Source organism: Arachis hypogaea, chromosome 16, assembly GCF_003086295.3.
Source record: "Arachis hypogaea cultivar Tifrunner chromosome 16, arahy.Tifrunner.gnm2.J5K5, whole genome shotgun sequence".
Taxonomy (NCBI): Eukaryota; Viridiplantae; Streptophyta; class Magnoliopsida; order Fabales; family Fabaceae; genus Arachis; species Arachis hypogaea.
In genome coordinates, this window is record NC_092051.1 from 108390556 (window position 1) to 108404702 (window position 14147).

Consider the following 14147-nt stretch of genomic DNA (forward strand, 5'->3'; position numbering starts at 1 on the left):
TTGAGGAGAATGAGCTGAATGTTTGTTTATGTGGGTTAAGTGAGTGGGCCTTGGGCCCAATTGTAGCCCAAGTCCGTTTGCTTAGCCCGTTGGCCCAACCTTGGGACAAAACCTTTAAAATTAGTATTTTAATTTGTATTCCAATTATTTTTACTTCCTAAATTTTAAATTTTAGTTTCTTAACCTTCTTCACTCATAATTAATTGTCTCACTGATGCGTGCATATCTTTAGTATTTTTCTCTTAGAATTCCAATCAATAAACTAAGAGTTATTGCAAGATAAACAGTGATTTCATGATTAATTGAGAAATACTTTGAGTTAGTGTGCATTCATTGATTTTAGGAAATTCGAAAGAGAATTAAAAAAGATCAAAGAGAAAAGGAGGAAAGGAATCACTTTGAGCAAGAAGAGCAAGAATGGAGGAGCAAATAGAAAGTCCCATAAACTGAACAGAAAGCTTCACGTACAACGTGACCTTGCTCAGGTACCACGCCAAATCATAGTGCACTCCTAGGAGCACTTGGTCCCTCAATGTACGACATGAGAGAATTAGCGTACAATGCCAAAACAGAAGCCGTCATGCGTGTGCACAAAGGGTAAAATTTGCTCATTCATGCGTACGCATGACCCCCAATTTAAATGTGGTACGTAGAAGACTAGACATGGGACGTGAAGGCTTTCACGTAGGATGTGGCTATCATGTCTATGCATGACCCATGCGAACATACAACAAAAAGATTTTGAACAATCATGCGTACACATGAGGCATGCGTAGGCACGATTGCACTTTCACATAGTACGTGAGATTTTTCACGTATAATGCCAGGGGCTAAACAGAGGCAGCAATTGAAGGATTTCAAGACCACGTACAACGCGTGGATTTGTCCACGTACAACGTGGATTTGTCCATGTATAACGTGGGCTATCCAGGGAGCAATTTAGGGCATGGCAATACTTCACGTACAATGTGAAGGGCCTACAAACCCCGTGAGACTCTTAGTCACCTCCCATAAGGGGCTTAATGTACTCACTAAAAGACCTCTAATTCTTCATCAATTCAAGGATCAACTTAAGCCCACCAATCACAAGCATTTATTAAGAATTTGCAAGAAGATAAGATTGAAAGCTTTGCTGGAGGCAATCATTAATTAGTTAGATTTGATTCTATTTTAAATTTGATTCTGTTTTAAGTTTTGAATTTGAATTTTATTAGGGTTAGCATTTAAGGAGAGAAGTCAAACACTTGAGGGAGCTTCTCTTCTTTGGCAGGTTTTGTTTTTGTTTTTTTTAAGGATTTCTCTGAAGAACATGAGAAACTAATTCTCCTTGGTTAATGTTAGGAGCTCTATTGATTCCATGGATTAATATACTAACTTTTTCTACCTTTGATTTATACATTGATATCTTTTCAAGAATGGGTTTTCATTCTTCATCCTAAGAGGATTGAATGTGTTGGAAAATAATTCTTCTCCTACTTGAATTCTTTTAACTTCTTGGAAAAATTGATTAATTGAATTAAGCTTGAAAATTAATTCTCACAACTCTTAAGTTTTAAAACTAGACTTGATAAGTGAAATAAAATCAATTAGGGGAGATTCTTATGAATTGTGTGGCTTATGAATCAGTGAACGTGCTTAACTCTTTTCTTAAATAATTGATTAAGGGATTAGCAATTAATTAGGTTAAAGAGAAATAAAAAAATCCAAGAAATTATGGTTTGATTATTGCTTATTTGCCATGATTGTATCTTTGCATGATCAAGGTGGAAAGTGAAAAGTATTAATCCAAAAGTTTTAACATCTATAAAACCTTAACTCTTTTACTTATATTCTTCTTCAATACTCACTGCTTGCCTTCGTTCACCTTGCTGCTTATGTTACAAGTTATTCAAAACCTTAATTTGATTGTCTGACTAGATTAATTGATTGACTATTGTTTGCTTAATCCGTTGATCCTCGTAGGATCAACACTCACTCACCGTGACTTTATTACTTGGTACGACCTGGTGCACTTGCCGGTAGTATTGTAGTATAAAATTCGCATCACTCACTTAAAATGTCGAACAGAGTTAAGCCGATACTGACGGTTAAGTTACTGATATGCGTTTTTATGTATTTTTCCGCAAAAAATTATATTTTTCTGCTCGAAAAATTTGCTGAATCCAATTATCATCGTTAAATTTCTAAATTATGAAGTCTAAATATTCCAACCCCATTTGGCCCATATTTAATTAATTACATATTCTTATTCAATGACTAATTATCCAATTAATCCTTTTATAATTTTTTCGGATCTTACAATACATATTTTCACATAGAAATTAAGACATTGGTTTATTGCATACTACGTTTTTTTTTCTTTAATTAATCCAATTATTTTGTGAATTTTTTTGTTATGTACTTTTATTTAGTATATTTTGCACCAATAAAAAATAATAAATTGATCTTAACTTAAAATTAAATATATTAAAGAATATTTTTTCATTAAAAATACTTTAGATATAAATAAAAAAAGTAAATATTTTTCATGCATCGCACATATATATACACTAGTTATAAAATTAAAAGTGCACGATAGATATGCTGTAATAATATATGTAGTGAAAGTAGTTAAAATATCTTTAATTTAAGAATAAAGTATCATTTTTATCTCCAATGTTTGGATAAGTCCTCCTAACGTTTAAATCGTTATATTTAAGTCCCTAATGTTTTAAAATTATCTCAATGTTGTCCTACCGTTAGGGATCTATTAACAGAATTGACGGCGGAACAAAATTGAGACAATTTTGAGACATTAGTAACTTAAATAGGACAAAAAAGTTGGGGACAAAAATGATATACTCTTATAAGAATTACCAAATCAAGTAAAATGAAAATAAATTTTAATAGAATGAATTGCATTACGAATTCAAGATTTTTACTCATCATAAGATATTTTTAGAATAATTAATGGATAAAATTCCAAAAAAAATAAGTACGATACATATATAATAAAGTATAGATTATACTTTTTTGTCTCTAATATACTGAATTTTTTTAATATTTAATTTAAATAAACTTTATTTTTAACTTAGAAATAAATTTAATTTTATCCTTTAATAATATTAAATTTTTATGGTATGTAGTTATTCAATTATTTTTTAATCACATATAAATAAATTACAATTAATCATATTACTTTCGTTTTAAATAAATTTATTTTTTTAATTTTACTCTTAAATATTTTTACTCATCATTAAATGTTTATAGAATGACTAGTACATAAACTTGTGAAAAAGAAAAAAAAAGCATGATACATATACAATAAAATACAAATTATACCTTTTGTTTTTAATATATCAAAATTATTTAATTCTTAATTTAGGTAAATTTTATTTTTAATTTTAAATTAAATTTTAATTTTATCCTTCAATAATATTAATTTTTTACAGTAGATAATTATTCAATTATTTTTTAATGATGTCTAAGTAAATTACTCTTAATCACGTTATTTTTATTCTAAATAAATTTATTTTTTAATTTTATTCTTAGTCGCATTACTTTTATTCTAAGCAAATTTATATTTTATTAAGAGTAAAATTAAAAATAAATTAAATAATAATCTGTTATAAAAATTGAAATTATTAAAAAAATAAAATTTATTAAAAAGTAAAAATAAAATTTAATTATATTAAACATTAAAAAAGCTTGGTATATTAGAGATAAAAATACATAATTTATATTTTATTGTATATGTACATACTCTTTTCTTCCTTTTCCGAAAGTTTATATATTAGTTATTCTACAAGTATGAGTAATGTAACACCCTAACTACCAAAGCTCACGCTTCCGGCTGCGCTACTCTGATAGCTCAGACATTACGACGACACTTATATTATTTAATACTAAAATATGAGCTTGTTTGAAACTTTAAACCGCATTACCGCTCCCAAAAATACTTTCGTTCGATATGTACATCCATAAATACCATACAACTTACGAAAGCTCATAAAGAGTACATCCATATACACACACACACACACACACACACACACACACATATATATATATATATATATATATAATATTACAAGCATTAGACAATACAACTCCTATCCCTCTTACAGAATATCTCAAGATAAAGGCGAGGGTACAATAAACCATAACTAAAACAATACAGAGCATCTCAACAATAATAAAATAAAATCTTCGTAACTTCTGCGCCCATATCCTGAAAGGGGAAAAATGTAGGGGGGTGAGAACATCATCCTCGAAAGGGTTCTCAGTAGAGGGTTTTTGGGAATTACTGTAATAGGATACGTGAAGATAACCGCACCAGTGATTCATAACCGTCTTATGCCTCTTTTCAAAAACAACGGTTTACAATAGAAGTAAAGTCGGAAATCTTTTCGGAAAGAAGAACCATTCAATTCTCAAAAACTCAAAAGCCTTTCAAAACGGTTTATCTATGCGGAACCAAAACAGCCTTTCATATTTTATTCCAAACCAGAAACACAAAACCGAAATCAACCATCAGTTTATCTCTTTCCAACCACGGCCCTAGGTCCAAACAATCCAACCAACAACCAATCACCACAATCCAACAGAGTCCCAGATGCAAACACAGATAGGAAGTTCAAGCACAACCAAACAGTTATTACAAGTAGAACAGTTAGCAATTAATCACATAGACAAACCAAGTATAATATGCACACCCAACCAATGTCACACAAATGCATATGATGCATGCCTGTCCCTAGTGGCTGATGATATCATCTGTCGGTTACCAAGCCAACCCGACGTGTCCGGTAGCTAACCCGGACACAGTCTCTCTGTTGCGCTTTATTATCATTAGAGGGTATCTGTGCCCTGTCGCCATTAGAGGGTATCTGTGCCCTGTCACCATTAGAGGGTATCGGTGCCCTGTCACCCTTACAACCAGAGAGAAAACACAAGCATATTCGCATACAACATTCATCTCAGCCATCCGGCTTAAATTCACAATTCATTCGATTGCATACATGCATTTATACTCAACCATGGATCACCATCCATCTCAGCCATCCGGCTCACGGTTCAATCCAGAACCAGCCAATTTATCAATAAATACAGCCCTTCGGCTTAAGTTCATAATCAGCCATACGGCTCACAACTCATTCGGCAATCAGCCATAGTTCAATAGCATACACGGCCATTCCGGCTCACAACAAAACAACACTTCCACCATTCAACATCATCAAATTCATAAAACCGGCATTTAAGCCATAAATCACTTTTCTCAAGCCATTTCACTTTGAAATCAAATTTCAACTCTTTTTAGCCTTGGCTTTAAAGATCTCATTTCTCAAATCATCTCAGGCTCATAAGCCAAATTTACTCAAAGTGAGTTCCCTTTTTAAAACAAAGCCACTCTCGGCATTCTCTTTCCAAAACTTCCAAAACCATGGAAAGTTAAAGATTCTTTTTGGGAACATTCAAAATCACCCATCCAACAATGGGATTTTATAACAAAAGTTTCTTGCCAGAGTCCCAAGTCTTTAGGGAAGGTCAACTTATATAAATTCCTTAAAATTCATTGAAACTTTTAAAAGCATAGATTCCCGGTTCATGTAAATAAAACTGAATTTATTATGAAACCGATCATACAAAATCACAAGTTCTAACCCGGTCCAAAAATCAACTCATTTGAAACGGAACCGGTTCATTTGAATCAAACCACTTTCAGGTTTCTTTTTGGAACCCATTTTTCTAGCTCTTCCAAAATGCCTCAAACTTGATTACTCAATCAAAAGTCTAAATTCCTTTAAAATCACTAAAAGATCCTTTTTATATTGAAATCAATATTAGAGCATCATTCTTTCCTTCAGTGATTCAAACTGTACAAATAGTTTGTTTCTAAATAAGCCGAACTCAACGCATAAAGTTCATTAAATAAATTAAGCTTGAAAACATAAATATTCTCTTAATAAATCAATTAATACAATTTCTCAAATCCAACCCCTTTTAAATAACTTTACAAACAAGAGTAGGATTTTGTAGAAATTTCGGCAGCACCTCCCCTAAAACTTGGACTTTTGCCACCCGGTTCGGGTCCCAACTAAACTGATTCTCATTCCTTTTTAACAGCCCAAAACCAGAAATCAATTCAAAAGTAAACTAAATCCAACAGTCGCCTCAGTGGCATATCTCAAGGAAACTATTTCAGAAATCAACTCAATATCAATCAATTTAACTCATTTCCAAAGCTTTAAAGAATCGGTTCAGCAACAAATCATTTATCAAAACCAAATCAGTGAAAGCAAACCAGGCTAAATTTCAAAGAGTATTCTATCTTTCACATCATCAAAACAATTGACTCAATTCAAACCAATCCTCAACGGATTAAACTCAAATTTCAAATATTTAAAGAATCAGCTTCAAAACATTACATTTCACAAAGCCGCACAACAACTCAGCCAAACCAACATCCATAAACATTCGAGTCAATCAAATAATACATAAGGCCGATACAATCACCAAATACACATTTTCTCACATCAGTATCCATATGTAATAATTCCAACATATAGAAATATAGTTTTTGGAAAGCGCCCCTACCTCAAAACGCAAATTTCATAACTCAAACGCATCACAGAGTCCTTTCCGCCTCGACCCGAAATCAACAATCAAAATCCCGGCTACCAAAACCTCAGCTCCAAACCGTTTTCTCAGCAACCACAACGACTCTAATCGCAATATATAATAACCGAGATTAACTCTCATAATAACAAATGCTACAACTCCTCAACGTATAATAGAGCAGTAACTAGAGGGCTTTCAGATCGAAACGCTTACCGAACCAAAGGAACGGCTGAATCGAAACAGCGGCGGTCTCCGAACCAGTTCGGCGGCAGCCCCAGAAGCCATCTTAGGCGGCAACGGTGATCAGACTCCGGCGACTGAAATCAATATACAGTGATTGTAACGTTTCCAAAAATTCAGGAGAAACAAAACCCAATACTTAAAACCTTACCGGCAGGATTCTCCGGTGACGGCAGAAACAGCCAGAGGCTTCGGCGGTGGTCCCAGAAGTCACAGAACCACTCCCGGCTGCCAGGAACACAGAGGCGCAGCTCCCTTCTCCAGCGGCAACACCTGCGGCGGCCTGAACCCCTTTTTGCCAGCGGCGTCCTGATCAGATTCCAAAACCCAGGAGCAGAGGCAGAAAGGCATCTCCTTTCTTTGATTTGCACGGCGCTGCCCTTCTCTGTACCCAGCGGCGGAGGACCTCGGCAGTAGAGAGGGAGGCAGTCACAGTGGCTCTTCGACGGCACCAGGGAGTACGATGCTGACAGCGGCGCTCGCGACGGGCTTCACGGCGAGGAGCGACCGCAGCAACTCAAGCCCCACGAAGACGACAGCAGTGGTGGCAGTTCTCGGCGACCCATCATCTGCGGTGGCGCTGGGCAGAGACGGCGATGACGCAACTGGCGGTGACGAGCTTGGACGACGACAGTAGCACGGACAGCAGAGGCAGCGCGACGAGGCTGGACCCTTCCTCCCCCTGCGCGCGCGTTCTCTCCTCCATCCCGTGGCAATGGGTCGCGGCTTCCTTTCCTACAACGGCAACACGACGGCGCGGCGGCAGTGATGCCCGCCGGCGACGTCATTTCTTTTCTCCTCTCCTCTTCCCTGCTTTTCCCCTTCCCCTTCGTTTATTTTCTTTCTTTCTTTGATTCATTCTTTCAGGAACACAGAGGAAACTCAGCGTGTGTTGCCGCTACTGAGAGCAAGGAAATGTTGGGGGTGTGGCTAAAGGGAACCGGGTCATGGGTTAGGGTTTCATTTTCAAAAATTAGGGTTAGGGGCACTTTGGTAACTTTACTAAAATTAGGGAATAGAGTAATTGAAACCCAAATTAAATCCAACACTAGATGTATATAGAAAATACTATTTGCTCATCAATTTTTACAAATTACTTTCAATAAAATGCCCAAATCAAAGAATTAGAAATAATATACTTAATTTCTTCATTTTTCCAAAATAGCAATAGTAACATTTAAAATATTACTTATCTAATCCAAATCATATAAAATCCTTATTATTTCATAACTATCAACTTTATAATTCAAATATAGAAAATAATCCAATAATTATAGAATTGGATAATAATCATAACTCATCTCAAATTCAATAAATCAAAACTTGCCTTAATTATCTTTAATAAAATAATTTCTGAAATTAAGGCTATAAATAACCATATGATTTGAGACTTGATCATAATAAGACTTTTCAAAGATTCTGGGTCTTACAAGTAAATATCTTGAATTCGTAATATAATTTATTCCATTAAAATTCATTATCATTTTATGTGATTTGCATTGGTAATTCTTCTAAAAGTAATGTATTATTTTTGTCCCAATGATTTCGTCCTATTTAAGTTCCTAATGTTTCAAAATCATCTTAATTTTGTCCTATCGTTAATTCCGTTAACAGATCACTAACGGCAGGACAACATTGAGACAATTTTGAAACGTTGAGGACTTAAATAGGACAATTTAAACGTTAGGAACAACTTTGAGACTTATTCTAAACATTGGAGACAAAAACGATATTTTACTCTTAATTTAATATCTATAATTTCACACAAATAACACCTGTAATTTCATATTCATAACATTCATACTTTCATATATACAATGTCCATAATGAACGAATTTTTATAATTAATATTACCCAATTTTAAGATATGTATTTTTTTGAATTATCTCATATGTTCTTTAATAGATCACAATTTTAAATTATTTTAATTTTTTTAGTTGACATTCATATGTATATTTATTTATTGATTTTAATCTCATCAATTAATAATTATATTTAATAATTTATTTTATAATTTTCTTCCATATTTTATTTTTATTTTTTATTTTGTAATATGTAATTTATATGCAAGTTATATAATAAAAATTATTAAAATATTTTTAATTTAATATTTACAATTTTATATGTATAATATTCATAACTCAAAACATATAATATTCATAATCCACGAATTAAAATTTATTTGTTATTATTTATTTTATATGTTTTAGACGACTAACAAATATTTTATGTTTCTGACTTTTCATAAATTGAAATTAACAAATTTAAAATTTTGGATTCTTTTATAAAATATGTGGTGATAATTTAATTAAATAGAAACGGTAATTTGCAATGGTTTATTTAGGGATTTGCGACAGTTTTAAACCATCGCGAAACGAAATTTCAGCGGTTTTAGAAGCGTTGTCTATTAGAGGGTGATGATTTGATTTTGCGACGATTTCAATGAACTGATGGCACAACCACTGTAAATTTGGGGTACGATTTTGCGGCTGTTGGAGAACCGTCGCTATTTTTTTCAATAGATTTAAAAAAATGCGACGGTTTTAAAACTGCCACAAATTTATGTTGATTTTTTTAAAAAAAAAATTTGCACGGTTTCGAACCTCCGCAATTTTGTATTTTTATAAAATATCTTTTAAGATTAATGATATAAAAGTTTAAAATTTTTATTTAAAATAAAATTTGTATAATTATAAATATAATAAGCTAATAATAAAAAAATTTAAAATTTGATTCTCATAATATTTAAATTAATTTTTAGTGTAATTACATAAAATAAAATATTTATAAAAAATTATTTGTATTAATTAATTAAAAAGAGTAATTTATACTCTTTTATAAATAAAAATATTATTAAGTATATATTTTTATTTATTATCTATAATTTTGGGTTAGGTAACGTTACTCTAATAATAATATGCGAAGCTCCATTGGCTGAAGTTTTTCCACATATACATCATCATCCTCATCAAAAGCATTGGTAGTCAACAAGATTCTCCTACTATTGCATGCATGAGAATGAGATTGCACGTACAATATTGATTAGTGTTCCCAATCAATAGAAATCTTAGCTTTCAAAGCATTTAATAAAGCGAATGTATTATTAGACCTTCTCTAAAATTATGTGAGAGCCGGTGCATGATTCGTATTAAATTAGACAAAGAAAGACCATAAAGTTGCTCCTTTCATTGGTTGAATGATTGATTGTAAGGACTCGATCTCTAACACTACTACTAAAAATTTTATTTTTATTTTATTTTTGTTGGAATGATCTTTGACCATGAACTTTTTGGAGAAGATGACTTGGGTGGGTTTCAAATTTCAATAATTGACCCTCTTTATAGCACAAAATGGATATGTTTTAGCAACTTATTAAAAGTTATATAGATAACTTATGCTAAGAGATCAAAAGTGGTTCGTCACAATAAAATTTGAGAATTAAATGATGATAAGTAAATCATACATACTCCTAGTTTGGTTCATTTATATATTCTAAAGGTATTTATTATTGTCTTTTAAGTATTGGATAATTAATACAACGGAAATATTACAACTTTATTTATTTTTATAAGAACTTATCCTTTCTTAAAAATCTTAATAAGATTTTTTGGAAACATACTATTAAAATTCTTATGCGAAAGCACCAATGATATTATAAAAGCTTTACTTAATGAGTTATTAATTCGAAATTAGGTGATGAAACATTATTTTAATTAAATAAATTGAAAAGAATTAAAGAAAAAAAAGTAAAAGGAGTTACTAAAAAGGAATGACAACTCGCAGGATTTTTGTTTGATTCATCTAAGGACACTTTTTCCATTCGCTTGGACACGATGAAGCTAATGTAGAGTGCAAAACATCGTGGGATAAAAAGTACTGATGAGATCAGAGCTTTAGTTTTTGGTGGTTTTTGAAAGATACAAACTTATATGCATGATTTGTTAATACTATATACTTCCCCTTCCGGTGGAAGTGCTTTATTTTTATTTATTTATTTAATTTATTATATTTTAATCATAAAGGTTTTTGCCCCCCAAAAGACGGTGAAAAGATTCGTGTCTTCGCCGTTAGTTGCATACTGAATAGAATGAACGATCAAAATGAGTCAAATATTCAGCATGCATGAGTTATGAAACTGCATAGTTCTTTGCCTTGTATTACTTGAAAAAAAAAAAAAAAGAAAAGAAAAAGAAGAAGAAAAACATAAGAGAGAGAATGAATTAGACTTTGAGTGCAATAACTCTAGTTTATGCCTTATATAATAATGTAATGACCATTCATCCGAAAAGTATAAATTAAAAGGAGGAAGTAATATAAATGGTTATATTTTTAATATTTTTTAAATAAGAAATTTTTTAGGTTTGTTTGACTTTTTTATAATTTTTTTATTTGTCGATTTTATGCTATTTTGTTATTTTTTGAGATTCATTAAAGATCAAATTTTAGATCTTTTAGACATATTGCTCTAATTTTATGTTATGATATTATTTATATCAAAATTTAAACTAATAGATAAAGACAATATAAATAATTATATCTCTAATAAATAGCAAATGTGTAATGATAATTGTGTCCTCTCATATTTTATTGAAAGTTTTATTGGTTGACTAGTTGATACTTGATAATAAAATGTTGGTTTAATTTAGTTATGGAAATGTTTATTATATCAACGGAAGGTTATCAATGGCATAGAAAAGAGGGGTTGAATCCATGGTCTTTTTTAAATTTTGTACACTTTGATTTTAAATTTAATTTAGAACAGAGTTGCTATTGAGTCTGCCATGTTAATAATACAGGAGACAATTTTGTTCTATCTCTTCAAAATTAATCAGGAACAGAGCAAACTAGTTACTTTTGAATACATTGAGTTACTATGACTTCTGTAAGATAGATTAAGCAAGAGATAATTTCATTTAGTCTCATATCGAATGAAAAACAGAAATAGATTAGAGAAGAGAAAATGACATAGTCATATATCCTGATTCGAGGAGTACTAGGGAGCCAGCAAGTTTTGTGATTTGTAGCCATCAATTAGCCATCATTGATGTATTTTAATGGTGTGAGATTTCATCCAATGGTGTGAGATTACTCACTTTTCTTTTGCTGGTTAAATGCTGGCCAGATTTAAATAAAAGTGCTAGCCCCTAGACTTTCTCATCCCGATTCAACCACCTTATGCAATGTGGCTTACATTCAGTCTCCACCACAACTATGGTAGAATTTTCACTATCTTGCTCAAGGATTACATATACAAATTTTCAAGATATCTACCCAACTCTATCAAGGACAAACCAAACTTCTACCCAAGATTGATTTGACTAGGTTCACTCCCTAGACTTTTAACCACTAAGTGCTCACCCAACTTAGTAAGGGAATCCTGTTAGGATCACGAATACAAAATAAAAATACATACAAAAGATATTAAAATAATTTTTTTACTTTTCTTCAAGATTACTTTCTTTGCCTTTTCTCTTAATGACTTTTCTAATACCTCACATATTTGCCTTTTTCCATTGATTGAAAACAAAGAAGGATAAAACTGAAGAACAAAAAATTCAATGTAAAACCATGAAGGAGAAGAAGGTATAGTTCGAAAGCTATGAAGACTGATCCAAACAGTATGCTTACTCTCTCCAGTTCAATGTCTAGCCGTTTACTCTTTTAAATAAGAGTAAAGCTTCCAAAACTTGAGTTAGGTTAAACACCTTTGACTTTGTTCTTCTTTTCCAAAATTCAGAGTAGAGACACAGAGGAAAGATGTGACAGCAGCAGTGATTCATGGATAATAGAGTTGGCTTTAATCCTTTCCCAGCTGCTTCTCTTTCTTCCGTTTTCTTTAACTTCAAAAATATGAACCGTTGATATATTTTTTGGCTCCAAGTTTTAATTTTGACTTTTGATTTACAGTAGAGATACACAACCTCTATTGTCTTCTTCTTACTCGAATAGTGCATGCAGAAAGAGGGTAATTTCAACAAGTTAGAATGGTAGCACAAATATGGAATTACTATATTGTTTTTTTTTATTCAACCTTTGATTTGATTTTTTATTTTGGCTCCAACTCTTGACTTTTCTCTCTCCTTCCTTTTCAATGTCAAGACTTGGTGATTCAGTTTTTCTTATTGCTTGAACCCTATTCTGAACATCCTTTTTTGCTTGTGAAAGTTCTCTTTCTTCTTTAAATTAGGGTTAGTCACGTGGGTTACCATCAGAAGAGAGAAGAAAGTGTTTGTTTGGAGTGTTGGGCACATTGGATATGGACAGAAGAGAGAATGAGTGTTGGCTCCTGGGAGTTTTTTAGGCTTGTTTTGTATATTTTGATTTATGCACAGTGAACACATACATCAACCACACTTTTAAGTTTTTAACCCGAAACTATTATGTTAGTCATCATCAAATTATTGTTTTTATTTTTCAAACTCAACAATCTCCCCCATGATAACAAATATTATAATATAAAATGAATTGTAAAGAAATAAAAAGAGTTCATGATACTTCCCTTTGATGATTCAATATATCATGTTAATCTCCCCTTTCTTTCATTCGGATACCATCCTTAAATGAGTATTTTTTTCTTAATCTGAAATTATTTTTAAAACAATAATATTTTTGTAGAAATTATAGGCAATAGTTATATTTATCATCCATAGTTTAAAGAAATAACATTCAAGCTACTTCATCAAATATTGAACCAACTTATACTATCAAGCAAAGCATTTAATTTAAGTTATGTAAACTAGCATTTCTCAAATCCATAATGCAGCATCAAACAACCATAAAATGGTACTAAACAACACCAAATAGCCTAGTCTATTTTCTAACAATATTCATCATGCATTCAACAATCAGTTTTTATTTTTATTCTCCCTTTTTGTCATCAAAGAGGTAAAATGTAAAATTCGGTCAAACTGTAACTAATTAAATAATAAATTAAATGGAAGAGAATATGGTTAAAAAATTTATTAATCGGAATTTGAAAATTTAAATATGATATTTGGACTCAGTGGATTTTTTTGAGTTGGAAAAACATAGTTTCCTGAATAAAAATGCGCACTGAAATTTTGAACGGCAGTACCGGCTGCGATCTGTCCGATACTGTGGCTGAGAAAATTAATTAGAAGTGAATAATTTTAAAAAATAAGAATTTATCATTTGGGAAGATAGAAATATTTAAAATACGATTTAAAACTCTAATCTTAAAGGTTTTGGCCCAAAATTGGGCCAACGGGTTAAATCAAGTGAACCGGGCCCAAGTGGGCCCAAGATCCAACACATATAAACATTAGTTATGAGCATTTTAGCTCATT